General features: G+C 43.5%; 1 pseudogene; it reads left to right on the forward strand.

Annotated features, from left to right (window-relative positions):
- Positions 1-26708, forward strand: LOC136049142 (ankyrin repeat and MYND domain-containing protein 1-like; annotated as a pseudogene).
- The last annotated feature ends 601 nt before the right edge of the window (positions 26709-27309 follow it).

Genomic DNA, 27309 nt, shown 5'->3' on the forward strand with positions numbered 1-27309 from the left:
ATGGAAAAATGCAAATCAATGAACAATGCAAAGTCCTCGAGGGTATGTAGTTCTTTTTCTCTTCTGAGACAGATGTACCCAGAGCTATCGATGATTCATGGAGCTGGAGCATTAACTCTATTACTCCCAATGCACTCCATGATGTTATGATGTGGAATACCAATAACAAAATCATAAAACCATGACAATATTTCATGATAATTATACACTGCCTGCTTTTGTTTTATTTTTGTAACCTGCTTCTTTTTTCAATATTTAAGTGGAATAAACAGTCAGAATCTTCAGAAATGATCAATGCGGCTGAGAGCATAATCTCAGAGCAAGTCTCATGCACAATCACCGTGGGAGACAAATTCTTATAAACTGTTTTGTATAAAGTGAGTAATAGTATTTCACAGAAGGGTACCTCCATTGCAGGGAAAGTTATTTTTTGTATGTTTAAATGGATATTTAGACATTGGTAGAAGACACTCATTGTTTATACACTAATAGTTCAGGCTGGCAGTGGACAGAGACTGCAGTTGAAAAGTTGTTGCTGAAGCAAAACACATCATGCTTGAGCATGGCAAGGTTTCTTGTTTGCAAAATGTGTAAAGCTTCTAAGTATACAACACACATGTGCAGTGTAGTGCAGATGTGAGAAAGGAAATTAATTCACTTGAAATCTTGACTCCATATGAACTTAATGGTTGTTTTATGCAAGTGTCTGTTCATTTGTATTGACTGAAATGTAGTCGAACTACATTTGCTATGTGGATCCTTGAAGAGGCCACATTTTCCCTTCTGTTTAGCTGGCAGTCACCAAACATAATGACATTTTTGTGTTGCATTTTATGTCACTATAGATCATTCTGCTATCTTAAATCCCAAAATGAAACTTCCTGATTGACACTGACCTTGACTCCATACTTTTGTGGTACATCCTCCCATAGGTCTTGTTGACTGAAATGTAGTGTATATTGCCTGATGTTGATTGAAATATAAAGATATATTGAATTGAGCAAAGGTTATTTAATACAACGCCTGAAAAGACATCTTGGCTGAGAGTGCTTTGCAGCAGAGTTTCTGGGTGACTTCCAAGTGCTATTTGCCCTTTAAAAAAATGAAAAAGTTTTTGGTGGTATCAGGCTTTTTTGGAAGATGTGTAGATAGTTATAAGTCATGGAAATGCAGATTGTCCTAGTCTAGCCTAACTCCTGTTCCAATCTTTGTGTAATGGAAACACTGAAGCCCTGATTCCTTAGGGAAGATGAATGAGGTATGACTGAGGAAGCAGGTATGATTTCCAGGAATCAGGAATCTGTTTCTTTGATTAAACAAACAAACAAAAAAACAAAAAAAAAACTTCCAGTGTTTATAAGTCACAAGTGAGTACCTGGTGGAGGTACAGAGAACCTTGCCTTATTTTGCCTGTCTATTCCCAAGCAAGACTTTTCATGCTCACAAGGACCACTTTTGTATGCTGCTACTTTAGCTCAGAGAGCTGAGCTACAGCAACAAGTATTTTCCCTCTCCAGGTCATAATACTGGGTGTTGGTGTAGGGCAAATGAGATTAATGAGCATGGCCATGTCCTTCCTCTCCAGTGCATCAGTTTTCATTTCTATTACCTGTGATTCATCTTAGTGTAGTAGCTCTTAGAATTTTCTCGGGAGATGCTAATAAGTTATTCTGGTAATTTTTAATGTCAATTTTAGACAACAGAAGAGATGGGAAACAATCCAGCTGCTGCTTCAACAAGGTGCAGATCCCAGTGTAGCCTGGGTCTCATCACACCTTCTCTTCTTTGCTGTTAAAGCTGCAGATGCAAAGGCAGTGAAACTCCTCTTAGAAAAGGGAGTCAGGACTGATGTGTGGCTTCCATCCAAGGTTTTACAGGACTGTAATTCATAATATGTGTGATTGTCAGTGAGACACAGCATGTGTGAGGAGGGAGCTTGCATTGTTCTTCAAAAAAAAAAATAAATGTTTGGCAGTGTTTGAGTCCTGCTTGTGATAAACAGGAGAAGTAATGCTGTGTTTGTGTTTTAAGTTCTGGGGTTTATCTCCTCTCCACATAGCTGCCTCTGTTCCTGGGGAGGAAGGAGTCAATATAACAAAGTATTTCCTGAGTTCTGCCCTACATCTTGATGGAAGGGCAGAAGATGGGAATGAGGTATATGGTCCAGAAAAGGTAAGTTTCTCTCTCATCTTCTTTCACCTGTTAAAGTTCATGCTGCAGAGGATGTAAGCAGGGAGCTGAGCAGAGAAGTCTTAGGATTTCTAAAAGCTAGTTCAGTAAAAACAAGAAAATATCATGTGAAGTTGATAGCATTGGGTTGCATTTGTTACTTGAGATATTACTTTAAGTACTGAGATTATGTGATTTACATTGCTACAACACTTGAAAGATTGGAAGTCTGTGAAGACTGCTAGTACAATACCCCTGCTCAAAGCAGGATCAATTGTAGCAGGTTGCACAGTATCAAGTCCTATTGTTTTTTGAGTATCTACAAGGACAACTTCTGTAGGCAATCTGTTCAATGGCAACTTTCTAGTGCAGCCCAGGGTGCTGCAGGGGTGCACGTTGGTTCAAGTTTAACCAGGACTTCCAGGTCCAGTTCTAGAAGGTTTTTTTTCCATCTGTTCAGCCTCTGTGGTGTACTGGTTCCTGAGATTAGTCTTCCCCAGATGCGTTTGTTGAGTTTCTTATGTGTCCCTCTGCCCAGTTCTCCAGACTGTTCAGCTCCCTCAGAATAGCAGAAGCACTACCTGCTGCATTAGCCACTCTGAAGTTTTATATCATCTCATTGAGTATGCACTTTGTCCTGGCATCAAGGTCATTAAGGTGTTATTATAGTGTCTGCCCTAGTCTACCCTGAGGTACAGCACTGCTGGACTTGATGCTGCTGATCACAAACCAAGAATCACCTCACTGTCTATGAATGGTACTGAATGCCTTGCAAAGTAAAGAACGGTGACTGTTTTCTCATTTTGCACTGAGCTGCTCATCTGACTGTAGAAGCATGTTTATCAGGTATGGTTTCCCCATTGCAAACCCATTTTGACTGCTCCCAATTCTGAATATGTTTGGAGGTAGCCTCTCAGGTTTTTCCATCGGCTTCCATTATGCTGAGGTGAGGCTGTCCAGCCTGTAGTTCCCTTGAACATAAGGTGAGAATGATGTTAATTTTTTCTAAGTCCTTGGCAACCCCCCCCCCTCAGATGTAAGCAGGGTGGCCTTGTAATGATACTGTCCAGCTCCTTAGCAGACCATCAGGTTCCATTAACATAAAAAGGAGTCAGCTTCTGTAACTGGTATAATATTTATCTAGCCACGACAAGGACTAAGATGAATATCCGCAGCACAGGGAGATTTAGATGGCTTTTTCAGTTTGTATTTCAATATTTTGTAAGTAGAAATGTTATTCAATTGCAGAATGATCAGACATTGTGCAGGTAAGATTTACTTTCTCAAATACATATATTTTTATGTTGGTCTGGTGAGTCTACAGGCATAGACCTGAAGTGAATGAAATACGGATGAATTTGACTCAAGGAGGGCCTCTTATGCTTAAAATCTTGCTTCTTTTCCTGCATCCCACACAATATAATTTGACTCAGTAAGTTATTATCTTCTGTCTCTATAATTTTATTTTCTTAGACTCCTCTCCTCCAGTGGTTTCATTAAACTCTTTAGCGTGTGTTCCCATAGCAGTCTGTCAGATGAAACCTGAATGTCAAGAATAAAGCAGAAAAAGGGGAGGTGTTGATTTTGTAGGGCCAAATGGGTCTTATCTATGCTTAAGATCCAGACCAATGAGTAACCAGACAGGCTTATTTTTGTTACATTGTATTTACTCTCTGTTACAAACAGGCAGATAATTTCACTTTGATTTCTCAGTTTCAAGACAAAGAAGCCGACTTGTCAGATGATATTACTTTGTAACCAAAAAATGAAGCCACAAGAGTACTTTTCCTCCTATAACGGTCCTGTTCCAGAAGAAGGTGGAAGGAGTGCTCTGCATATTGCATACTAAAGAAAGGGTAAGAATGAGGTAAGAATATAGCATTTGAGGTTCTGCTGTCCCCATAACAAAATTTGGTAGTGAAGACATATAATCTCTGAAGTTGCTGATTGAATTCCAGGGGTAAATTCTTTTCCTGCTGAGCTGTTAGTGTTGTACAGATCAAAAATCAATTCACACTTAAGGTGAATTTTTTTTTTATCCTTGGAGTTCCATTTGAATAGGGAAACTCCTTTAGTAAAATTTCCATTTGTTATTTGGCCATAAACTTTGACATTTAATGACATTAGGAATCTGGTTGTTTGTTTGACACCACTGTGCTTGGACTCTTGATCATAAGGAAGTGGATATATAATTCTTCTATTACTTCACAATTTATGTGAAAGGTTTAAATGTTTGGGGTTTTTTGCTACTTAATTAATTACAGTATTATTATGATGCTGATTTGATATTAAAAAGTTGACTTTGTTATGTTCTATTTCTACTTTTCTGTGCCACCTACCAATAAAGCATGCCAGAGGTGTTATCTGCCTCCTAACGCATAAGGCAAATCCAAACACATTGTGGAGTGGCCATTCACCACTGTCCTTAGCAATTGCCAGTGGGAATGACTTGGTAAGCATTTCAAAGTATCTTCAGTCTTCAATGTCTTTCTTGTTTCCGTATGCCTTCTCTGATAGCCAAACTACAGAGTGCCTTGCCATAATACATTTCTAGCGTAAATAATGTTTTTACTTTTCTTTTAAACCCATTGGTGATATGTAAAATATGGTGATATGTGGAAGAAAAAAAGATGATAAAACTTCAAAAAGATTTTGGCTTTAATGAGACTAAGCACTCCACAAAGGAGGTTTGTAGTTCACACAGTAGAATTCAGTGTCTGAAGTTAGCAACCATCTTCCCAGAGCAAGGAATTGACTTTTCTCTGCCCACACTACGCTCTTATGAGCAAGTCCTCACCAGACACCATGGTGAAAGAAAAGTTACACAACCAAAATTGGTAATGAAGCAGATATGTCTGTTCTCATAACATCCACATCTCTAAGTTGGAATGAAATGGATTTGATAGGCTGACTATACAGTGGATCAGGAGTTGGCAGGATGGCCACAGTCAGACATGTGGTCAACATCTCTATATCCAGGTGTACATAGAATCACAGAATGGTTAAAGTTGGAAGTGACCTCTGGAGGACATCTGGTCCAACCTCCCCACTGAAGCAGGGACATGCAGAAGAGGTTTGATAAAATATATTGACATTATTGCCTTTAATGTCTATAGACATTATCTATTATTAGGTATGCCTTGAGCCTTCTCTAAGCTAAAGTGATCCAGCTCTCCCAGCTTTTCAGCGTGTATATTTGTATGAAGTGCTCCAAGCTCTTCCTCATTTTTGTGACCTCTTTGTTGGCCTCGCTACAGTGGCTTCATGTTTCTTGTAATGGGGAGCCCAGAAACAGGACTTAGTGCTTCATGTGTGACCTTACCAGTTCTGAATGTATGTCCTAAATCTGTGACAAATACTAGTAGATTTTCCAGGTGTACTGTAAAGCCTTAGGGCCTTAGCTGATGTGTTTAGGTTCTAACTTTACTGCTGTGGAACTGTCAAAAATGGTTACTTCAGCCAATGGTTTGTCACACTTCACGTTTGCAGGCAGTAGTTGAACTCTTCAGACAGGGCTGACCTGAACCTGCCACTAAGTGGTGCAGTAAAAAGTGCTCTCTGTGTAGCTGTCAATACTGCGTATGAACACCAGAGAACAGCACAGAGGATTGCTTTGATAATGGTTATTTTTTTGTTTGTTTTTTGTTTAACTTCAGAAAAAGCAGGTGCGTTGAATTCCCTTTCTCTTTCACTCTGGGTAGTGGTAGCAGTGGTTTTATTATTTTTATTTATTTATTTTTTTAAGAATAGTAAATATATATAAGTATTCCTAATGCTGTTTGTTTCTGTTTGAGGAACAATGTATTTGTGTGGCCATTTATGTTTGAGTAAAGTGGATGACAACGTCCTGGATTAGAAAAAAAACAATGTTAAAGGCAAATAGAGTTGCTGTAGAACCCACAGCTCCGTAAGATCTAACTTGTTTATAAACACACCAGGCATTCACACGAAGAGAGGTGCATTGTGTTACTATAGACAGTGGAATACCATTCAGGATGAATGCACTTTCTCATTTATTTTGAAGTCAATAGCAGTGTTTAGTTGAGTGAAAATGTTTGTTTTCTTCTCACCCCAGAAAGCACAGAGCTGATCTCATTCAGAATGCAGGTGACAAAGGCTGCATTTCAGAGATCTGGCAGGGAGGTGATTGCTTCATCTGTTGCTGCAAGATTTTGAGATATCCAGAAACAAATAGCAACTGCCTGCAAGAAGTTTTTATTTAGAAAACATGTTTAGATTGTCAGCAGCTTTAATGGAGCAGAAGAAATGTGTGGTTTGATGCACAAAGCAATCTCATAAATAGATGTTAAGCTCTGATACTCAGTCTTTATACACATAGCATGGAGATTTTTTTGGAATCTTTTGTTTTTTTCTGGGATGTACATTAGTTTCTTGTCTTCAGGTTGACAAGCTGGTTGAAGCTGGCACAGATGTCCTTGCACCAGTGACTCTTCATGAGGGAAAGAGAAAAGTTGTGGGAACAGCTGTTGACTTTGCCTATGATAAATATTATCAAGTATGACTTACTTTTCTGCCTTGGAAAATGCAGTGTTATTTGTATCTATTTAGATGTGAGGTCTGCTTCATCCTTACAATTTGTCTGGGGCACCCTTCAAAAATGCTCATTGGAAATTTGCTTTCTCTTTTTATTTTATCATTAATTATTAACCATTTCAAGTCTGAATAACTCCTAAGAATTTTGCCTGTGCTGTATATATAGCAACACTCTATTTGGAAGTGAATTTGAAAAAGCTAAATGTAATCATAAATTGAGACATATTTAATGTCACATCTATTTGGGTGAGGCTACAATGAAATCAGGAGAAGATGTTATGGTGTATTATATATTGTCATTGTAAATAATATATATATATATAGAAATATTAATGTATATATTTATGATAATAATTTGAATTGTTATAAGCTATGAAAATGCCTTATAAATCAAACTTTATAATAATGAATTTAAAGAATAAAAAAAATAAATAAAACATACATTAAAATATGTATGTACATATGTCACAAGTTAGCAACATGACACAGAGTTCCTGTGCAAGGAAGGTTTCTTTATTGATGTGTGTTTCTTGATTGCTGTGTGTGCGTATTATTCTAAGCAAGCCCTTTTATATTCTAACATGCATATTCAGTACATTTCCACTAACAATAAATTGGCTAGAAAGCAAGCAAGTTCCTTAACAAGTCTTCATAAACAGCAGAGAGCTTATCTTATGCCTAGCTACAAAACATCCCTGTTTATTCTATCCATTCCTCTTTCCCAGTGCCGTATTATCAGCAAGCCGGATTTCAACGAGGTCGAGACAACCTCTCCATCTCCCACATCTTTCCCCTTCTTTACTAATGAAAAAAAAACATGATTTAAAGCATCTTGTATCATTTTCTGAACACACTGCAATAAGCAAGGAATGCAAACTAAAACAAAGAGAAAAGCAATAAGACTAACCCTATTTTTAACACATTATGTATCCCCACTCCCAGGCTTCCAAAGAGGCTTCCAATATATCCAACCTGTCATCAACCTGTAATTTCTTAACTCAATTCTGCAAATTTTGAATGCTTTTATGTATTGATTTTGAATGATCTGACACATTCATACAACACATGACATCAAAATCCTGACACCCATGACTTGAGCTAACAGCAATAATTCTGTAGCAGCACAATTCTGTAGCATAGCGTGTTGTACTGAGTCTGTATCTAGTAGCAGCTCACTTAGAGCCAAAGGAGTGTAGCATTTGCTTGCTTGGCCAGCCAGCATCCAAGTTTATTAAGCATGTTCAGTGCTTTAGCTGTTACAACACCTGGGGCTAAAAACAATGCTGCCATTATTCCCCCAGGGTTTCAAAATTCTACATTTTCTTTGCATTCTGATTGAAAAGCATGTACAGTTTGCTTAAGGCACTTTCAGTGGTAAGTAATCATGGAGATATTAGGTGTTAGTAAAGTTAGTCTCCCCAAACTGCATAAGCCACCTTTGATGTGAGAGGAGATAGCAGGCCATGCCTGAGAAAAACTGCCTGCAAGCTAAGTGGATGGTTACTAGATCTTGAGAAGTTAGATGAAGTATAATTACACCAAGCAGAGTGATTTCTATAAGCAGCTAAACTAGAATTAACACACTGAACTAATGATTGATTATTTCCACTATAGTTAAAATACAAACAACAATCCATTTTAACTAAGCCCAACAGTTCCAGTTATTGTAGTTCAGGATTGCTCTGTTGCAGATGGGGTACCCATCCATCCAATCTGCTGACTACCACAGTTGTGTTAAATGCTGTCCCAAGAACATTTGTCCAAGGGTTGTCCCACCAAGCACATCGAGAACAGGTTTTCTGGTGAAGCAGTTAACAAACAAAGTGTGTCTTGTCCTGTCTTGTTGGTGAGGATCACCCATATATTTAGTTTTGGTTGAGCTGGAATCCAAAATGCTGATGAGAATGTGATGATCATGTTACAGCAGATGACGAAAGGGACAGCCATACCCTTTGTGTCAGTACCCATCTCAGACTTGTTCCTGTTGAAACACGAGCATAACTTAAACCCCAGGTTATCAATGAGTAGGGTCCTTCACATTGGTTAGAGTTCAGATTTTTTACCATAACCTGTGCTTTTACTTTGACAGGAGTTAAAGTATTACAGCCCAAATGCCTGTAAATTGGAGGGCCTTGTGTTGTCCAGCAATTTAGAAAATTGAAAACATAGCACGCATTAGCTACTCTTTCCTGAGGGTTCATACCCACACTTCCCCTTTTTTGTTTATGAAGCATGGCCTTTAAGGTATCATGGGTTTGTTTGGTGATAGCTTGACTCATGGGAGAGCGGGGTATGCCTGTCAGGTGCTGAATGTCCTACTGCTGAAAGAAAGAGTGGGTAACATGGGCTGCATATCCTGGTCCTTTGCCTGTTTTAATTGTTTTCAGGACCCCGAGGACTGCAAAGGCCAGTAAGAAAGTGTTTACAGACATCTTTTGCCTTTTCTCCTGTATACACACATGCAAAAAACACAGGTAGAGAATGTATGAATAGAAACATGAACATAATGGAGCTGCCCAAATTCTGATATGTGTGTAACATCTGTTGCCAAATTTCTAAGGAGCTCAATCCTCAAGGATTAACTCCTATAGAGGGTGCTGGTGCAACGGTGTGACAGTCTGGACAGGACTATATGATCCATGTAGCCTGATCCGTGGTCAGTTGGAAGGCACGTTGTAATGTCTTCACATTTTGATGGTAAAAATCATGAGATAACCATGCTTGGGCAAACTGACTGGGGACAATAACTGCTACTGCCAGTTTGTCTGCCTATGCATTACCCTCAGAAGTAGGGCTTGAGAAGGTTGTTCTCAGGAGTGAGAACATGCTGAATGAAGTAAGATTCTGAGAGATGACCTAGAAACCATTTTAAGTGCAAAAGAAGTGTGAACAACTGCGCGTTGTCTCCTTTAGATAAGAATGGTCCAGTTGCATCATGATGCTTGCAGCGTAAGAAGAATCTGTTACTATATTGATGGGTTCAGACCATCGCTCAAACACACAGACCACTGCTGTAAGTTTCACAATTTGTAGAGAGACAGTGGTTATGGACATCACTATCCCAAGTCCCAGCGGTACCTCTCCATACGATGACTGCACAGCTAGTCTTGACAGATCCATATATAAAAACACTGAGTGCCTACTAGAGAGGTTAATGATAATTTAAAAACTGGAAACAAATAAAGAGACTGAAGAGACTGTAAAAGCTTGCGTGCTGGCAGATGAATACTAATGTGACCTGAAAATCCTACCAGTGCACACTACAGCTGTTGAGACGTGCAGAACACAAACTCCCATTGCCTGAGATCAAATGGGACATAACTTGTCTCTGGATCCATGCCATCTAATGCTAATAAACACTCCCTTCTGCTGCAAATGACCATAGCTACCACATCAACTCTGGTGGTGACAGTCTTAGTAAATTTGTGTGGCATAAATACCCATTCCAAAATTCCCAAAAGGTCAGGGTCCTCCTTGATCCACTGCACTAACAATCGGTAGGGTTGAAAAGGAGAGTTAGTAACAAAAACTGATAGGATGATCAGGTTTTCTTTGATGTGCTGTTTGGTGGGTCATGTTCGAGATGGCAGTATTCAGCACTGTTGCTGGTGTGAAGATATTCATTAGAAATTCCTGCTAGGGGTCGCACCCAATTTATGGCACCTAATAATGTTTGCAGATTGTTTAAGGTGCTAACTTTGGTACCCAAAGTTAGAGTCTGAGGCTGGATTTGGGTCTGCGAAATCCTCCAGTCCAGATATAGCCAAGGTGGTGTCTTGTGGATTTTGTCCTGAGCAATCTGCAATCCTGCCTGGAAACAGTCTTTTAAATCTATTACTATAGGCGGCCACAACTGTGGGAGCATAGCGGAGGAAGGCAGCCCTGGTTGCAAAGGGCCCATCTATTCAGTAATGGCATTAATCTTTCTGAGATCATGTAACAGTCTCCATTTTTTTTATTGTTTTTTTATCATAAACGCAGGGGAATTCCATGGGCATTTAGTTGGCACTGTGCATCCAGCTGTGTGCTGTTCTCCAACAAGGATATTTAACTGCATCAATTTTTCTTGGGATAGGGGCCACTGGTCCCACATAGGTGCATTTGTTTTTCATACAAGGGGTTCCCATTCCATGGGATCTGCTGCGAGGAAGTGGCCTTTAGGAAAAATCCATAATGAGGGAAAGTCTCCACTTTCCCATACAATCCCTTCCCCACAGAGTGACAGGGCTATGTAAGAAATAAGGTTGAATGGAGGCAGCTCTGCCCTCTGGTACAATGATTGTAATAACTGTCATGCTTTGTTTCAGGATGGTGTGCCCCCCTATGCCTGTTAGTGCTGCATGGGGATTTGTAAGTGGACACTGTGGTGGACAGAGCCATAGGGGTCAGTGTCCAGAGCATTATATTAATTTCCCATGTCAATAACACCAGGCAAAACAAAAAGTCCCATCACAATTACAGGCAATGCTCTTAACATAGCCGTGTCTCCAGCTTTTTTTAGCCTCCCTCTGAATGAATGCCTACTGATTGTGTGGACTGGGGGGAGACAGATCCACCTCTTTGTCAGAGTCTATGGGCCCGGATCAAAGGGATCACTGGGGTCCTCAGGAGGGGAGGCAGCAAACCCCCCATATGGCAGTTGTAATGAGGGGATCGCTGGCACAGCGGGTGAATTTGAGGAGGAGCCTGCAGCTCCTTCATCCTCAGGTGGACTGGGGTGACTGATGCTGACTTCTTAAGGCTTCAAAATTTTTTTCTTCAGGTTTCATGCAACCCTGACACCATTTTATCACCTTTCTAGATATGTTCCACAATTTCACCCTAATCCCTTCCCAAGTCTCTGGGTCATAAACTGTCTGATTGGTAATGGAAGGATCCTTCCTGGTGGCCCTTGCAAGTATTAGCTGCAGATCAGGGGAGGGTACTGATGTCCCCTGTCGTTTAAAGGATAGTTTGAAAAGTGACTAGGACATTTTTTCTGTTCTGAGGTCATTTTGTTCCCCATAGCGTGCACACTTACCTTCATCCAGCAAGAGGCAATTGAAGAGGTTAGGGATGATGAATCCTCAGGCTGCCACGTTTATCTCAATGCTCCCCTGTACAGGTTCTCTGCATTTTTCTCAATGCCCATCATGTTTGTCTCAACACACTCAGTGCACTCCATGTTTATCTCAACACACCCAGCGTTTGTCTCAATGCGCTCTGGACTGGTCAGTCTTCAAGTCAGGCCAAGTTGCAGCTCAGATCTCTGTTCAGGTGCCAATTGTCACAAGTTAGCAACATCACACAGAGTTATCCTGCAAGGAAGATTTCTCTATTCCTTGTGTGCTTATTCTTCTAAGCAAGCCCTTTTATATATATATTATAACATGCATATTCAGAACATTTCCACTAACAATCCATTGGCTAGAAAGCAATCAAGTTCCATAACAAGTCTTCATAAACAGCAGAGAGCTTATCTTACGCCTAGCTACAAAACATCCCTGTTTATTCTATCCATTCCTCCTTCCCAGCGCTGTATTTATACATATGTGCATATGTATCTTATATATTATCTATAACATGTAGTAAGTATATTCACTAAACAAATTTATTTACTACATAAATGAAATAGAGTAATACTTAGTAATTTATTAGTCCTTTTCAAAAGCGATTTTACTGTAGTATAACTAGTACTAACTAATCTTGCTGTGAATACTCTGTCTGAATCTTCTTTTCCTGGACGTACTTGTTTCAAAAAACAAGCCTTGAAAAAGCCAAGGATTCTGTGATGGTTCCAATTAGAAGAAATTCTGTCTTTAGTCTTTTTATATATTATGTATATTTTTATAGCTTTCTTATGGAGAAACAACAGTGGGCAAGCAGTGCCCTCTAGATATCTTTGCATTTCCAGGGAACCTCTCAGTGCTTTCACAGGTGCTGGGAGAGGAGCTCTGCAAGATGAGGGCAGCTTCCACCTCAAGGAAACATTCAAAAACTTTTTCAGTTGACTTACTGAGCACTCACCAAACTTGTAAGCAGAACAACCACAGCTTCAAAACTGGATTTGTCTTGCGCCCCTTATCACAGGTGGAGCTCCAAGGCAGGATCCATCAGGGACAGTGCTGTGCTTTTGGAATGGGTTGGTTTAACTTGGAGAAAACTGCATTAGATTTAATGCTCCCATACTTAAGTAGATTAACTCATACTATGTTTCAGGATAGGAGAACTGCCAACACATCATACTACACTATCAGCATCTGAGCAGGAAGTTTTTCAAACACGCCAGTCTCTGCTAGAACACATTATGGCAAACCTCCACGAGTGTGTCATTCTAAAAGACTGGGATCAAGAAGAGCTGAGAAGATCCAAGAAATGTTAGTTCAAGCTTTAAGAGTATTTCAAGATTAAGGGTAGCATCAATTGGTGTGAAGAGGAATTTACTGTTATAATTCCAGTATTGCTGTCTGAAAAAGGAACTTAGTAAAAATTGTTCTTACATATTTGGTAAGGAGATGTAGGGGTTACTACTAACACTAATGGGATCAAAAAAGGCATGGAGGGAGAAATTTCAATATGAGCTTAGTGTCTGTCTTTTGCTACCTGGTAAATTCCTAAAGAAGATCTATTACAATTTATTAATGAGTGATTGAGGGAGTTTGCTTTCCTAGCGTCTCCTTTCTTCAAATGCTCTATTTATTTTATTAATTAGAGTAGTGACAATGAATATATAAATAAAGATGATCTGAGTGGTCTTCCTCCGTAATTCTGAAAAGTTTCCTGAGGCTTAGAATCTAGATCTCCTGATGCTAGTCTTTGTGGTAGAATCACAGAATTACCAAAGTTGGAAAAAACCTACAGGACTATCCAGTCCAATCATCCACCTATCACCTACAGTTCTCTCTTAACTATTTTCCTCAGCACAATGTCTAAACATTCCTTGAACACCTCCAGGGTTGGTGACTCTACCAGCTCCCTGGGCAGCCCATTCCAGCACCTGACCACTCTTTTGGAAATGTGGTATTTCCTAACATCCAGCCTGAATCTCCCCTGGAGCAACTTGAGGCCACTCCCTCTGATCCTATCACCGGTTACATGAGAGAAGAGGCTGACTCCCAGCTCACTAAACCTCCCTTCAGGTAGTTGTAGGGAGCAAAAATATCTCCCCTTAGGCTCCTCTTCTCCAGACTGAACAATCCCAGTTTCCTCAGTCGCTCCTCATAGCCCTGTGCTCCAGACCCCTCACAGCTTTGTTGCCCTTCTCTGCACACACTCCAGGGCCTTGATGTCCTTTTTGCAGTGAGAGGCCCAAAATTGAACATGGTACTCAAGGTGTGGCTTCACCAGTGCTGAGTACAGGGGGGACAGTTACATCCCTGCTCCTGCTGGCTGCACTATTTCTGACACAAACCAGGATGCCATTGGCCTTCTTGGCTGTCTGGGCACACTTGTGGCTCATGTTCAGCTGATAATCGACCAATACCCCCAGGTCTCCTTTCTCTATACAGTGTTCCAGCCACTGCCCCAAGCCTGTAGCGTTGCCTCAGGTTGTTGTGGGCAAAGTACAGGACCTGGCACTTGGTCTGGTTCAACTTCATCCCATTGGCCTCAGCCAAGCAATCAGACCATCCAGATTTCTCTGTAGGGCCTTCTCTGCAAAGTTTGTTATGGCAAAGGTAACAATCTGGTATTCAGATGTCACTTTCCAAGTGTGGTACATCTACATTTAATGGAATGAGGCACAACTAGACCAAGTGTTTTGTCCTGCATTTTGCTCACCAACAACCCCAGGCAACACCACAGGCTTGGAGAAGAGTGGCTGGAAGACTGTGTAGAAGAAAAGAATCTGGGCTGAACTTGAGCCAGTAGTGTGCCCAGGTGGCCAAAAAGGCCAGTGGCATCCTGGCTTGTATCAGCAATAGTGCAGCCACCAGGAACATGGAAGTGATCATCTCTCGGTACTCAGCACTGATGAGTCTGCACCACAAGTACTGTGTTCCATTTTGGGCCCCTCACTACAAGAAAGACACTGAGGCCCTGGACTGCATCCAGAGATGGGCAATGGAACTGTGAGGGGTCTGGAGCACGGTTCTATGGGGAGTGGCAGAGGGAACTGGAATGGGTCAGTCTGGAGAAGAGGAGGCTCAGGGGAGACATTATGGCTCTCTACAACTACATGAAAGGAGGTTGTGGCAAGATGGGAATTGATCTCTTTTTCCCACACAATAGGGAAATAAGCTCAAGCTATGCCAGGGTTTGTTTAGATTGGATATCAGGAAGAATTTCTTCACATAAGGGGTTATTAGGCAATAGAACAAGCTGCCTGGACAAGTGGTGGAATCACTGTGCCTGGAGGTGTTAAGAGATCTGCAGTGGTGATGTTTAGGACACAGGTGAGTGACGGACTTAGTAGTTTAAGTGAAGAGTTGGTTGGACTTGATTATCTTCAGGGTGTTTTACAACTTAAGTGATTCTATGATTCACTGATGGAAGATACAGAATACAACGCATCTTCAAAATTTATGCAGCAGACAGCTCATCTAGCAGTGTATAGTGAGCCAAATAAACTTTTAATGAAGGTTGATTTTTGAATAATATTCTTTCTCAAGTTGGAACACTGATTTTTGCTCTCTTCTCCCTTATGTTGTAGTGGATTCAGCCATTCATGCATGTGCTTCAAAGAAAAAAGAGAGGAGCCATCGGGTGGAGTAAGGGAGGTAGGACAGAGATATGCACACAAGTATTTACTGTTCTTAGTCAAAAATAACAAGGCCTGCTTGATATTTTCCACACACTGCCATTTTTGTCTTTTAGAATTTTCCTCTCATCTATCCAGTCTTATCAGCTACAATTACCTTCGTTCTCTGTCCTGATTGTATCACTCCACCTTCAGACTCCACCACAAGAGTCTGCATAATATTCACATTCATAATATTCTTCCAGTGTATCTGCATGTCTTAAACGGACTCATGACATCAGTACAATTGAGCACCATGCAAAAGTTAATATGCGGCTGTGCTTCCTGTTTTAACAGAGGAGTTTGAAAATAGATTTCAAGACTGCCAAGAAAAGACATCTTTTTTTTTTTTAATATTTGCAACTCCATTTTCAGTTGACATAAATACACGACCTGCAAATTTTCAAATGGAATGTATGGATGTGCAATCAGATATTTGTCTGAAAGAAAAATCTGGCCACATTTCTTTTCCAGAATTTTATGTCTTCTCTTACTGGAGAGAAATATCCCTCACTTTACAATTCGTGTCATTGCTTTTTGGCAGTATGCACTTTCGTGAACAACTGTTCTCAAGGGTGAAGCACAGGAAGAGTAAAATTAGATTTAGAATCTCTAACGAGCACCATGAAAGCTTACAGAGAACTGCAGCTTCACTGCCACTGAACCAGACTGATGTGTTAGTTTCAGCAAAACAAGATCACATAGCCCACTGGTTTTATGGCTTCATAGCTTTCTCTTTTTTACATTCTAATAAAAAAAAATGTTTATATACTTCAGATTATATATGAGGACTGCTCCAAAAGTACTGCCTCCTGTTTTATGATGCTTGCCCACAACATCAGGGACAGATGTTGGTGGGATGGCAGCAGAGGCAGAACTTTTGCACCAGTATCCCATAACATGTTATTGCCATGTGACAGATGGCAGCAGAAGTGTGGTCTGACAGAACGGTGTATGACATGGGAGTGCATATGGAGCAGAGGTGTGGAATTTAATTCTCCCATGTGGAAAAAATGCCATTGGTTGCCATTCATATACACTCGCAAACACTAATGGAGACCGAACAGAGAACAAGGGGTGAGTGGTGTGTTTCAGCAGTGGCAACAGTGCCAGCAGTCACCACTGCTGGCACAGGTTTATTCAAGCACAGCATGCAGGTTCTTGCTTATCACTGGTGAAAACGCAGAGCTTGTGGTGGTGACTATATTGAAAAATCTGTGCTTTGTAGCTGAGAACTTGCTGTATCAAACAGTGTTACAGTGCTCATTGTATCTATTATAGGCTCCAAAGAAATAAATAGGAGGCATTTGTCACGGTGTTATCCGTGACACAAGGGAAAACGAAGGGAAAGAGGGAGAAAAAAAAACAAAACAGCACTGTCAGTAGCCACGCGGCCACCCGAGCAGAGCCGTAAGCTCCGGGGGGGGAGGGGGGGGATGGAGATAACAGATGGGTCTACAAAAAAACAACGGCACGATTTGAGGAGGAACGGTAACTTTACTAAATCTAATAAAATCAAACAATTGAGAGACAAAGCTTCCTAACCAAATCTGAGAGCTTATGTTAGGGAAGAACTGCAGGGAAACACGTGCTGAACCTCCACGGCAGCCCAGCCGAGAATGGGGGAGAGAGAGAGACAGAGAGAGAGAGGGATCCGGTGCAGAGCTCCAACCCTCTGCTGCTCCCCAACAGCATTAACTCCTTAACTGCCTGCATGATGTTCTGATGTGGAATACCAGCATCAAAACCAGAAAACCACAACACCATTATTTTCCGAGCATTTTATATGTGGCCCAAAAAAAATCCTCTTTGCTCACTGTGGCCTAGGCAAGCCAAAGATTGGGTATCTGTAACAAAAAATGAACTAACAAAATCTGGAAGGTTAAAAGTTGCACACAAAGATTTTACAAACAGACCACATCAATGACCGAGGTGAAATCTTAGTGCAATCTTCTAGCTGTTGTAGGGTGGGGATAAAGCAATATATTTAATATAGACTGTATCACAGAGCTAGAAAGCTATAACAATTCAGTAGCATATAGAATGTATTCAGTATTGCCTGTGAAAGCTAAGAAGCATTCAGATGTATCTTAGCTTTCAAGAGAATAACAACTGTATCAGAGTAATAAAAGGTTTTCCATGAACAGCATTTGGCTTTATTTTACATCTAATCCTGTCAGATTTCACAAGCAGAACTATTTGGCTCAGACAGGCCACACTAAGGAGTTCTGTGTTGTAAAGACTTGCTGAATTTTTAAAACACCTGTAAGAGCACAGCCCAGCTTGCAACTAAATTTAACAGTCTGCTTCCCAGTCTCAGTAGGAGCCTTAGCACAAGTACTCTTTGTTTTACATTCCAACTTTTGAATAGTTGTCAGGAATAAGGCTAAAAAGAATAATGTACTTCTGTTTGACAACTACCTTTGTTCCACACTGCAAATCATTAAATATTGCTATCAGAGTGGATTTTCTGTTTGTGTCTAGCTATCACCCTGCAAACATTATGAGGTCTTCACCTGCTGTGAGGCTTGCAGAAGGAAATCCTGGAATGAATGACACAGTCGTGAGTGCCTGGAATTGCTGGGTACATTCAACTGCCTTTGCTGCATCAGCACAGCAGTTTGTGTATATGTTATGCCCTGGGCTTGCTTTCCCTTTAATGAACTATTCAAATATAATTTATGAAGAAATGTAAATAAAAAAGTTCAATTCATTCACTTCAATGTTTTGGAAAGCCACCAGCTTTAAGACTGGTACAAACCACAACAGAAGCAGAAGACTGGCACAGAATCACAGGGTTGTTGGGTTTGAGGGGACCTCATAGAACACCCAACTCCAACCCCTGTGCTCTGGTCAGACTGCCTCCCCAGCTCTGGCTGCCCAGGGCCCATCCATGACCTAAGGAGCCACCAGGGATGCTAGAGATGAGTTCATTATATGTATATGAGAAATTGTACTACTTTATCAGATGCTCACATTGAGTGAACGAGGAATCTGCCAAATACGAGGACAAACGCACAACTATTGTCAACCTGTGACTGATCTGTCTTTTAGTGGCTATCTGTGATGAGATTTTTAAGTAGTGTGGATACAGGTAAAACCTTTGAACTAGAGACAAATTACATCAAATGGATGCGTTTACCATGATGGGAAATACCCAAGTATCTTCAAGCAGCTTTTCTAAAATAGTGGCATAACTTGGCAAACAAAAAAATGAGATGGTCAAAGAGGGAAAACTGAGTGATAACCCAATCAGTGAAATTTTTTCTTCATCCTCAAAATAACAATGAAGAATAATGAAATGATAATGAAGAAAAGTGGTGCTCAAAGCAGAATGTGCTGGTTCAAAGCTGCTGCAGTGATAGCAAATAAAGCTCAAGAATGACAGGAAGACCTGATAAATTACAGCCAAGGCCACAAATAGCAGAGATTTTACCACTTAAATGGGAATATATTGCTTCTCTTTGAAGAGTCAGACTTGGAGAAAAAAAAATATTTTCCTACAATATGAAAACCTGAGGCTTGATAGAGCTTGATAAAGCTCCCACACTAACGAGGTGTTTGACCTTCCTTGATGAATGAAAACACTGCATCCATATCTTTCTGTGATAATGTGTCTGGCAAAGTGCTGCTAAGTCTAATTTGTTCAATGTTGCATTTATTGCTTAGACAGCATTTCTTACCCTCAGCAGCTGAAGACTGCATGAATGAAATGATGGGTCCTCACTACTGAGCTGTGGCTGTTGGCTTCCCTGTAACCCACTGACCTTCACATGACCCAGGTTCTCCTGGTTTTCTTCAGTCCTTCTTCTTTACCTTTGATAAAGTAAACAGAAAACAACATTGAAGAAAACTGGTTATCTAAGTTGATGGGGGTTTTATTCTTGTTATGTTGACTTACTTTTGTTATGTCAGTACATATAACAGACACTTTGGCATAAGGAAAACTACAGTGCAGTGTGTGATGTTTACAACCATGGGTGAGGGGTTTCATCTCATCTGAGATCAACATATTGTCAAAATACTGACTGAAGGAATTTTCATAGGAGATAAAACATCTGTCTAGGGAAAACAGTGTGTAATACTGCTGTACCTTGAAGGACTTAAATGGGAAAAAAAATGCATTACCTTAGAAAACAGTTTATTACTTTGTCTTTAAAAATGTAGTGTACCAGTACATGTGAAATAGTCATGATGAAAAGTACTTCTTTTCAATGAGCACCTGGTGCTAAATCATTCGTAGACGACCTGATTCTGGGTCGGGGTTTTGTACGTAGCAGAGCAGTTTTACTAGCGCAACAACACATCATCAGTAGGGTGAAACTAACCTGTCTCACGACGGTCTAAACCCAGCTCACATTCCCTATTAGTGGGTGAACAATCCAACGCTTGGTGAATTCTGCTTCACAATGATAGGAAGAGGTGACATTGAAGGATCAAAAATCGACATCACTATGAACACTTGGCTGCCACAAGCCAGTTATCCCTGTGGTAACTTTTCTGACACCTCCTGCTTAAAACCCAAAAAGTCAGAAGGATCGTGAGGCCCCACTTTCACGGTCTGTATTCGTACTGAAAATCAAGATCAAGCGAGCTTTTGCCCTTCTGCTCCACGGGAGCTTTCTGGCCTCCCTGAGCTCACCTTAGGACACCTGCGTTACGCTTTGACAGGTTTACCTCCCCAGTCAAACTCCCCACCTGACGCTGTCACCCTTTCCTGTATGGCAAATGACAAAGAGATAGTTCTGCTGGAAACAAGGGCATTCTGCAGAAAGGAAAAGTGGACAAGCATGAAATAAAAGAGAACCTAAGGAAAAAAACTCCAGGAAGAAACATCAGGGTACAGAAAATAATAAATATCATGAAGAAAGAAGGAGCAGAATATAGGCAGTGGTGATGGGAAATGGGCATAGAAAGAAGCAACGGAGGAAAGAATAACAGAAGTGACAGGGAATAGGAACGTCAGACATTAGATGGAGATAATAGGAAGTTACAGAATAACAGGAAATGACAAAGAATATATAGGAACAGAAAAGAATGACAGGGAGTGAAAGGAATAGCAAGGCATGATGGAGAATAGATGTGTTGCACAAAGAAATGCAAAGCTAAAGCACCTAGCAGCCTTTACTGGGCTTCGTGCCTGAGGTTCACTAACAGCAAAAGGGGTACAGTGGATGGAGTGGGACAGCCCACCCGATCAGAAGAGATGCAAGCCTCCACTGAAGGTGATCTGACACACCACAGATCAAGCCACATTTGCTGAACCACTCATTTCACTTGTTTATAGCTCTGTATGACCCCTAAGCTGGCTGGTGATTACCAGCTTTCCTTATCCATGTCATTGGGTAAGACTGCTAAACGACTTATGCAAATCAGGTACTTTGCTGTCTGCAAGGGATGCAACAAAATAACAGGGTTAAAACATCCACCTGGTATAATGGCACCTAGATTGGCCCAAGGTGAAAGCAGTGCAATATTTAGCCTGGAGAAAAGGAGGATCAGGGGACACCCTACTTCTTTCTACACCTACCTCCTACAAAGGGGTTCACGGTGACAGGGAGGCTGGTCTCCTCTCCCAGGCAGCAGGTGATAGAAGAAGAGGAAATGGCCTCCACCAGGAGAGGTACAGGTGGGATATTAGGAAATATTTCTTTACTGAATGGGCTGTGAAGTACTGGAACAGGCCCAGGGAAGCAGTTAAGACACCATCCCTGGTGGTATTTAAAAGACATGTAGATGCAATGTTTAAGGCACAGCTTAGTGGTAGATTTGGCAATGCTGTAGGTTGCACTTAATGATCTTTAGTTGTAATACAAATGGAAAGTGCAATAATAACAGCAAAGCAGCGAGATCCTAGGCTGCAGAAAGTGAGGATTTGCTCAAATGCAACAACTGTGGGTATAGAAATAAGGGAAATAAGCTATTTACCTTCACAAAGCTTCAGGTGATCTCCAGCAAGAACTCCTTGCCTCCACTGCCTTAAATGAGGTCTGGGAAGGGGTGGATCCTGGCTCCAGCCCTTCTGGTCACTCAAGTACTTTACATGCACCTGAGTTCCTCCATCCTGGCCTTGCCTTCCCACCAGGCTCTCCATCATTTCTTCAGGACATGACTGAGCATTTCCGCTACAGCAGTCATTTCCAAACTAAACCATTCCATGGTTCTGTATACGTGCATTCTTGCCGTAGATGGAAAAGTACATGCAAAGATGGAGACTATGTGTAAATAAAAGATTATGGGAAATAGGGAATGATAGGAAATAGATTGGGATTAGCCAAGAAAAAACAGGGAAATTAGGGAGCAGAAAGGTTGGGGAACAGAACAATACATGATGTTATGATGTGGAATACCAATAATAAAAATCATAAAACCATGACAGTCTTGCACCTAGGGAGGAATAACAGCGTGCGCTGGTACAGGTTGGGGGATGAGCTGCCGGAGAGGAGCTCTGAGGAGAGGAACCTGGGTGTCCTGGTGGATGACAGGTTAACCATGAGCCAACAGTGTGCCCTGGTGGCCAAGAAGGCCAATGGGATCCTGGGGTGCATTAAAAAGAATGTGGCCAGCAGGTCGAGGGAGGTGATCCTTTCCCTCTACTCTGCCTTGGTGAGGCCTCACCTGGAGTACTGTGTCCAGTTCTGGACTCCTTTGTACAAAAAAAACACAGGGATCTCCTGTACAGAGTCCAGTGGAGGGCTACAAAGATGATAAAGGGTGTGGAACACCTCTCCTATGAGGAAAGGTTGAGAGACCTGGGGCTGTTCAGCCTTGAAAAAAAGGAGACTCAGAGGGGATCTGATCCACATCTATAAATATCTAAGGAGCAGGAGACAAAGGGATGAGGCCAGACTCTTCTCAGCAGTGTGTGGTGATAGGACAAGCGTGATAGTTCCACAAAAATGTGTGTGGGAACTTCTTCACAGTGCAGTGATGAAGCACTGGCACAGACTGCCCAGAGAGGTTGTGGAGTCTCCTACTCTGGAGATGTTCAAGACCCACCTGGACTCCTACCTGTGCAACCTGGGCTGGGGAGCTGCTTTGGCAGGGGGTTGGACTCAGTGATCTTTAGAAGTCCTTTCCAAGCTCTACAATTCTGTGATTCTGTGAGAGGAGGCACTGCAGGAGCTGTGCAGAGAAGGGACCTGCATTGCAGTGGAAAGCTATGTCCACACATTGCCAGATGAAGCTCCATGAAGACTGTTATGTTACAGATTTAGAAGCCATCTCCAGAGTCAAAGCCTTTCCAAGTCTAGAGCATCTTTATGAAGCCTCCAGGTGTATCTGTGCAGGGGTGCCATGTGGCTTCCAGGAGAGCAGCCCACAGGAAGGCAAGCAGCGGCATCAATCTGTGCTCCTTTAGCTCCCCTGAGATGCAGATGTCCCTCCTAGCTCTCTTCCTAGGGCACAGATGTGCCCCTTCCATCAAGGCTGAGGATGAGCTTACATCAGGGTGACATTGCCCAACCCAGCAACCTAGTGACGGTCAGAAACTAGGTTTGAATCAAGCTCTAGGGGAAAGTGTGGGGAGAATCCTCCCCCAACAACTCACACCTCCCCGCGCAGTACTGCAGTGCCTTTGCATTGTCCTTTCTCCATTCCTCCAAAGGTTACACAGCACTCAGTGCAGATCTCTCATGGAGGAAGATGAATTGCAGTTTATATGCTCCTAACACCGTCAAGCATACAACACATAGAGCCAGGGAAGCACACAGCACGATCAGTTGATCAGTCAAGGAGGGATGGAACCTTACTCCAGGTGGAACTGCATTTTCCGAGTATATATTATTTTGGTTTTACACTGCAAACGCTGTGAGCAGCACAACCAGATCTGGATCTCCCGAAGTCATCCGAGGGCATTTTGCTGCAATCACAGCGGTCGGGATGGACTTCTGGCGGGGCAGGCTCCCCCCCCCCAAAGCAGCTCCCAACAATCCGCGCCCTGCGAACAGCGCCCGCCACCCCGGCGCGCTACAGGAAGCGCTACGGCGGACCGACGCAAGGCTGCCGCTAAGAAGTCACACTGTGACTGGCTAGAATCCCTGCCACCTCGGAAGGACAGCGATGAGGATTGGCTGACGTCATTTCTCCACCCCTTAGTGGGAGAGCGGCGAGGGCTTCTCTGATTGGCCATCGCTTTTCGCTTCCGCCTCCTCTGCCGCGGCGGAGCAGCAGCAGCCGCCATGGCGGTGGTGGGTGCTGCGCGGTGCGTGGGGCGGATCAGGGTGGCAGCGACCGTGCCACAGTCTGCGGTGCACAGCCAGCACCGCTCCCGCACTGCAGTACCTGCCCGGTGTTGAGTCACCGTGGCAGGCCGCCAGCGGTTTGGGACCTTCCCGTGCCCTCAGGGTCGGGGTCTGAGGCAGTTCTGCTGAGGCTGGAGAGGCGACACCACTGCCCCGATGCTGAGGACAGCTGTGGCCCAGTAGCTCGGAGCCTGGTAGCTCGGAGGCAACCTGCTCCTGTGCCCAAGCATGGGGAGAGTAGTAGCTCTGCTCCTCTGAGCAGAGGATTGGGGTTGGGGCTGCACCTTTCCCAGGGGGTGTGACAGCCTTTGGCCCTGCCGTTTGAACTGGAGACGTTGTATCCCCATCCCTAGTGCAAATGGTGCTGGCCGTGCAGGGGGTAGTGCTGGCACACCCTCATTCCTGGGCTTGGGCAGTGGCCTTGACAGCAGCTATGCTCACAGCCCTGCTCCTTTTGTCCCAGCTTGACAGCTGTGAAATCAGGATCCACACGTGGTGAGTATGACCCTCAGCATGTTCTGAAACATCCACTCTGGATCTGCTTTACCCTCCTCTTTCCAGCCATGCTCAGGTCTCCTCAGCTGTCCACAGTTGCCCCTGCCTCATTTCTGTCCCTTAGTCTTCCACTCAGGACTGTTCAGGTCAGTGGGTTCCCAACTGCATAGCTGGGTACCCACATCCCCAGCTGTCTCCCTTCTTCCTCAGATTCCACTACCTCTGTCTGTCCCTATGTCCCTTGTCCTCTCCTCCCTGCCATTCCCTAGTTCAGCTTTGTGTCTGCAGGGTAGACCTGGATGTGGTGGCCATGGAGCGATGTAAAGCAAGCAAAGGCGGTGACAGAGCCTTTATTTGAGGTAGAGGCGCTACGGAAAGAGATATTAGAGATAAGGGGGATGAACTCACCCCTCCCGGCGACCACATAGTTAAGGAACGCGGCCGCCTCTCGTTCGAACACTGGCGCGCCGGAAGGAAGGGAGCCGGGGGAGGGGGGGGGGGGCAACCCGCGCATGTTCTGAGCGTATCTGTGCTCCCGGAAGCACCGCCGAGAGGGAGAGGGGGGGAGGACTGGTGGACCTGGGCTCCTCCACTCAGGTCACTCAGGTCACTCAGATGCTCATTCACTGGTTCAGGCTGTGACCAGGCAATTCCACTACAAGCGACTTCAGACAGCCCCATCCCTGCAGGATTAATGCGCGTAAGTAAGGAGACAGGCTGTCTCTAGGAGCCTTGGACACCTAGAACACTCTAGAACAGCCTGGGCTGTGCTAGATCACTTGAGACACCCAGGAGAAACAGCACCTAGGGGCTCAACTATCAGAACAAGAACAGGGCACCCCAGAGACACTGTAGAAGCATTCTGGAGCACCTGGGACCCCTTAACATGTTGGAATCATACTGGGACATTGTGGGGATTCCAGATGCTTGTGGAACAACCCCAGAACATGCTCTAGGCATGTGTGGGACACCTGAAGAATTCATCTGGGAATCCCTAAAAAAACGCCATGCCTGAGGACACTGAGACAACCCCTGGTACCTTATCTCAGGATACTCAGGGATGTCCTGGGATACCACCATTCACCATCATATTCCTCTAGTCCCCCTCTCATCTGCATGGTATCCTGGTCAGTCCCAGTGTCCCACTCAAGGCACCTTAGAACCCATTCCTGGGTGCATACGTCTGCTCCCAAGATGCCCCCATATCTCTCATTGGTGTTGTTCCTCTGCTTCACAGCACTCTAGGTGTCTTGTTACCACTATATCCTACCTCTCAAAGTGTCCCAGTGTATCCCTGCTCCTCTCCCTGAAAGTGCCCACATTGCATCTCCAAAGGATGTTCTGGTCCCTTTTGGTTTCCCTGCTGTGTTGTCACAAGTTGTCCCTTTCATGTCTGTGTCCCCTCTGGTGTCCCTGTGGGCACTCTAATGGTATGCCTGTTTTTCCAATGTACTGGCAGAGGTCCTGCTGGCTCCCCCTGACATTCTGGATGCCTATGAGGTGGCAGTGGAACTGGGCCAGGAGTTAGACCTGTCCCCAGGGCCACTCTCAGCCCTGCTGGGCATTGTGCATTGTGCCATCTCCATGTACAGGGCCAGGAAAGGGTGTGTGGGTAGGGAAAGGGCACAGCACTGCAAAGGTCTTACTCAGCACTGACTCCCTCCACCCCAGAGACACCCCTGCCTGATGTGGAGGAGTGCTATGCCTACTTCAGTGAGCTGCTGCTGTGCCATGCTGTGTATGTGAGTCTTCACCCCTCACATGCTTATTGCACCGCAGGTGATCCTTGCTCAGTGGTACCAGTGTGCCCCCTGCACACTCCCCATGTTTCCTGGCATCCTCACAGCAACCTAGATATGTCTCATGAAGTTATTGGCATTGACACACTCCATCTGCACCTATTGAAGCCTGTGTGGTCCTCACATCTTCCCTGTGCACTTGTAGGGCCTCCTGTGCTCCTTGCATGCTTTCCATATGCTTACTTATGTCCTCAGCACTCCAGGTGTGCCTGTTGGTGCCTTGTACCTGATAGAGCCTGCGCACTCTTGCACATTTCCTTGCAGCCTTACCAGAACCTGCACATTTCTTGTGCTCAACACCATCAAATTCCTGACACTCCCACCCTCCCCCCCTCCTCTCCCACACCCTCTACATGCTTCCCATCCACTGACTTTCTCTTGCCTGCTGCTGCCATGGTGCCATCATTGTAGCATCCTCCAGTCAATGTGGCTGTATTTGGGCTGACCCAAGTGGCCTGCATTGCAGCACACTTCCTTGGAACTGTCCTTTGGCATGCCAAGCTCTATGCCTACATCCTTATGCCTCAGGTGAGCTCAGTACTGTTGAAAGTAAATGTGCAATGGAGGCAAGGTCTGCCATAATTTCACTGCCTGTCTTCTGTCCTGACCCCAGGCTTGCCTTGACCTGACCCTGCTATATGTGGGAAGCTCATGCCCACCACCCTCTCCCAGGAGCAAGGAGAGACCCCTGGGAATCCCAACACAGGTGGGATCCTCCTGGTTGAAGGGTAATGGGTTAAATGCTGAGATTTCAGGGGTCTTGGGTAATGAAAGGGATCATAAAGTAAGTGAAGGGGCACCCCTGTATCTGGGATATACCCTAGGGTCTCAGAGGGCTGGAGGGTCATGGGAAAGGTAATGGGATTCTGTAGGTACATGGGTTCCTGTATGTACTCAGTGGTCCCAGAGGTCTGGTGGGCTTAAAGGGGTACCTTGTGGTTATGATGAAGGCCTTTTGAAGCACCACAGCATGCAGAAGGAGCAAGGAGAGCCATTAGAGTTGTGAAGTTCTGGGAGAAGTCTGGAAGACAGCCCAAGACCATGGGTGGCCTTTGGAACTCCCAAGAGCAGCCTGTACATTGCTTCATTCCCATGGTTCTGCTGTGGCCTTTTTAATCCATCAGCAGCTTTGTCTTGAGCTCTGTCTTCTCTGTCTTGCTGTGTTCCTGGTGATACATATCCCTTGTGTTCCCAGTCCCTGCTGTGCCTCATGCCAGCTTCTTAACCTGTTCCTTCTGCCCTATGCTCTTAGGATCCCTCTTCCTTGCCTCTGGTGCCAAGCTGTAGCTTTTGTCACCCTCTGTGTCATGTTTGCATGTCTCCCCAGCTTTAC

This window comes from Cyrtonyx montezumae, unplaced genomic scaffold (assembly GCF_038088225.1).
Source record: "Cyrtonyx montezumae isolate F1298 unplaced genomic scaffold, pur_monq_1.0 scaffold_20, whole genome shotgun sequence".
NCBI lineage: Eukaryota > Metazoa > Chordata > Aves > Galliformes > Odontophoridae > Cyrtonyx > Cyrtonyx montezumae.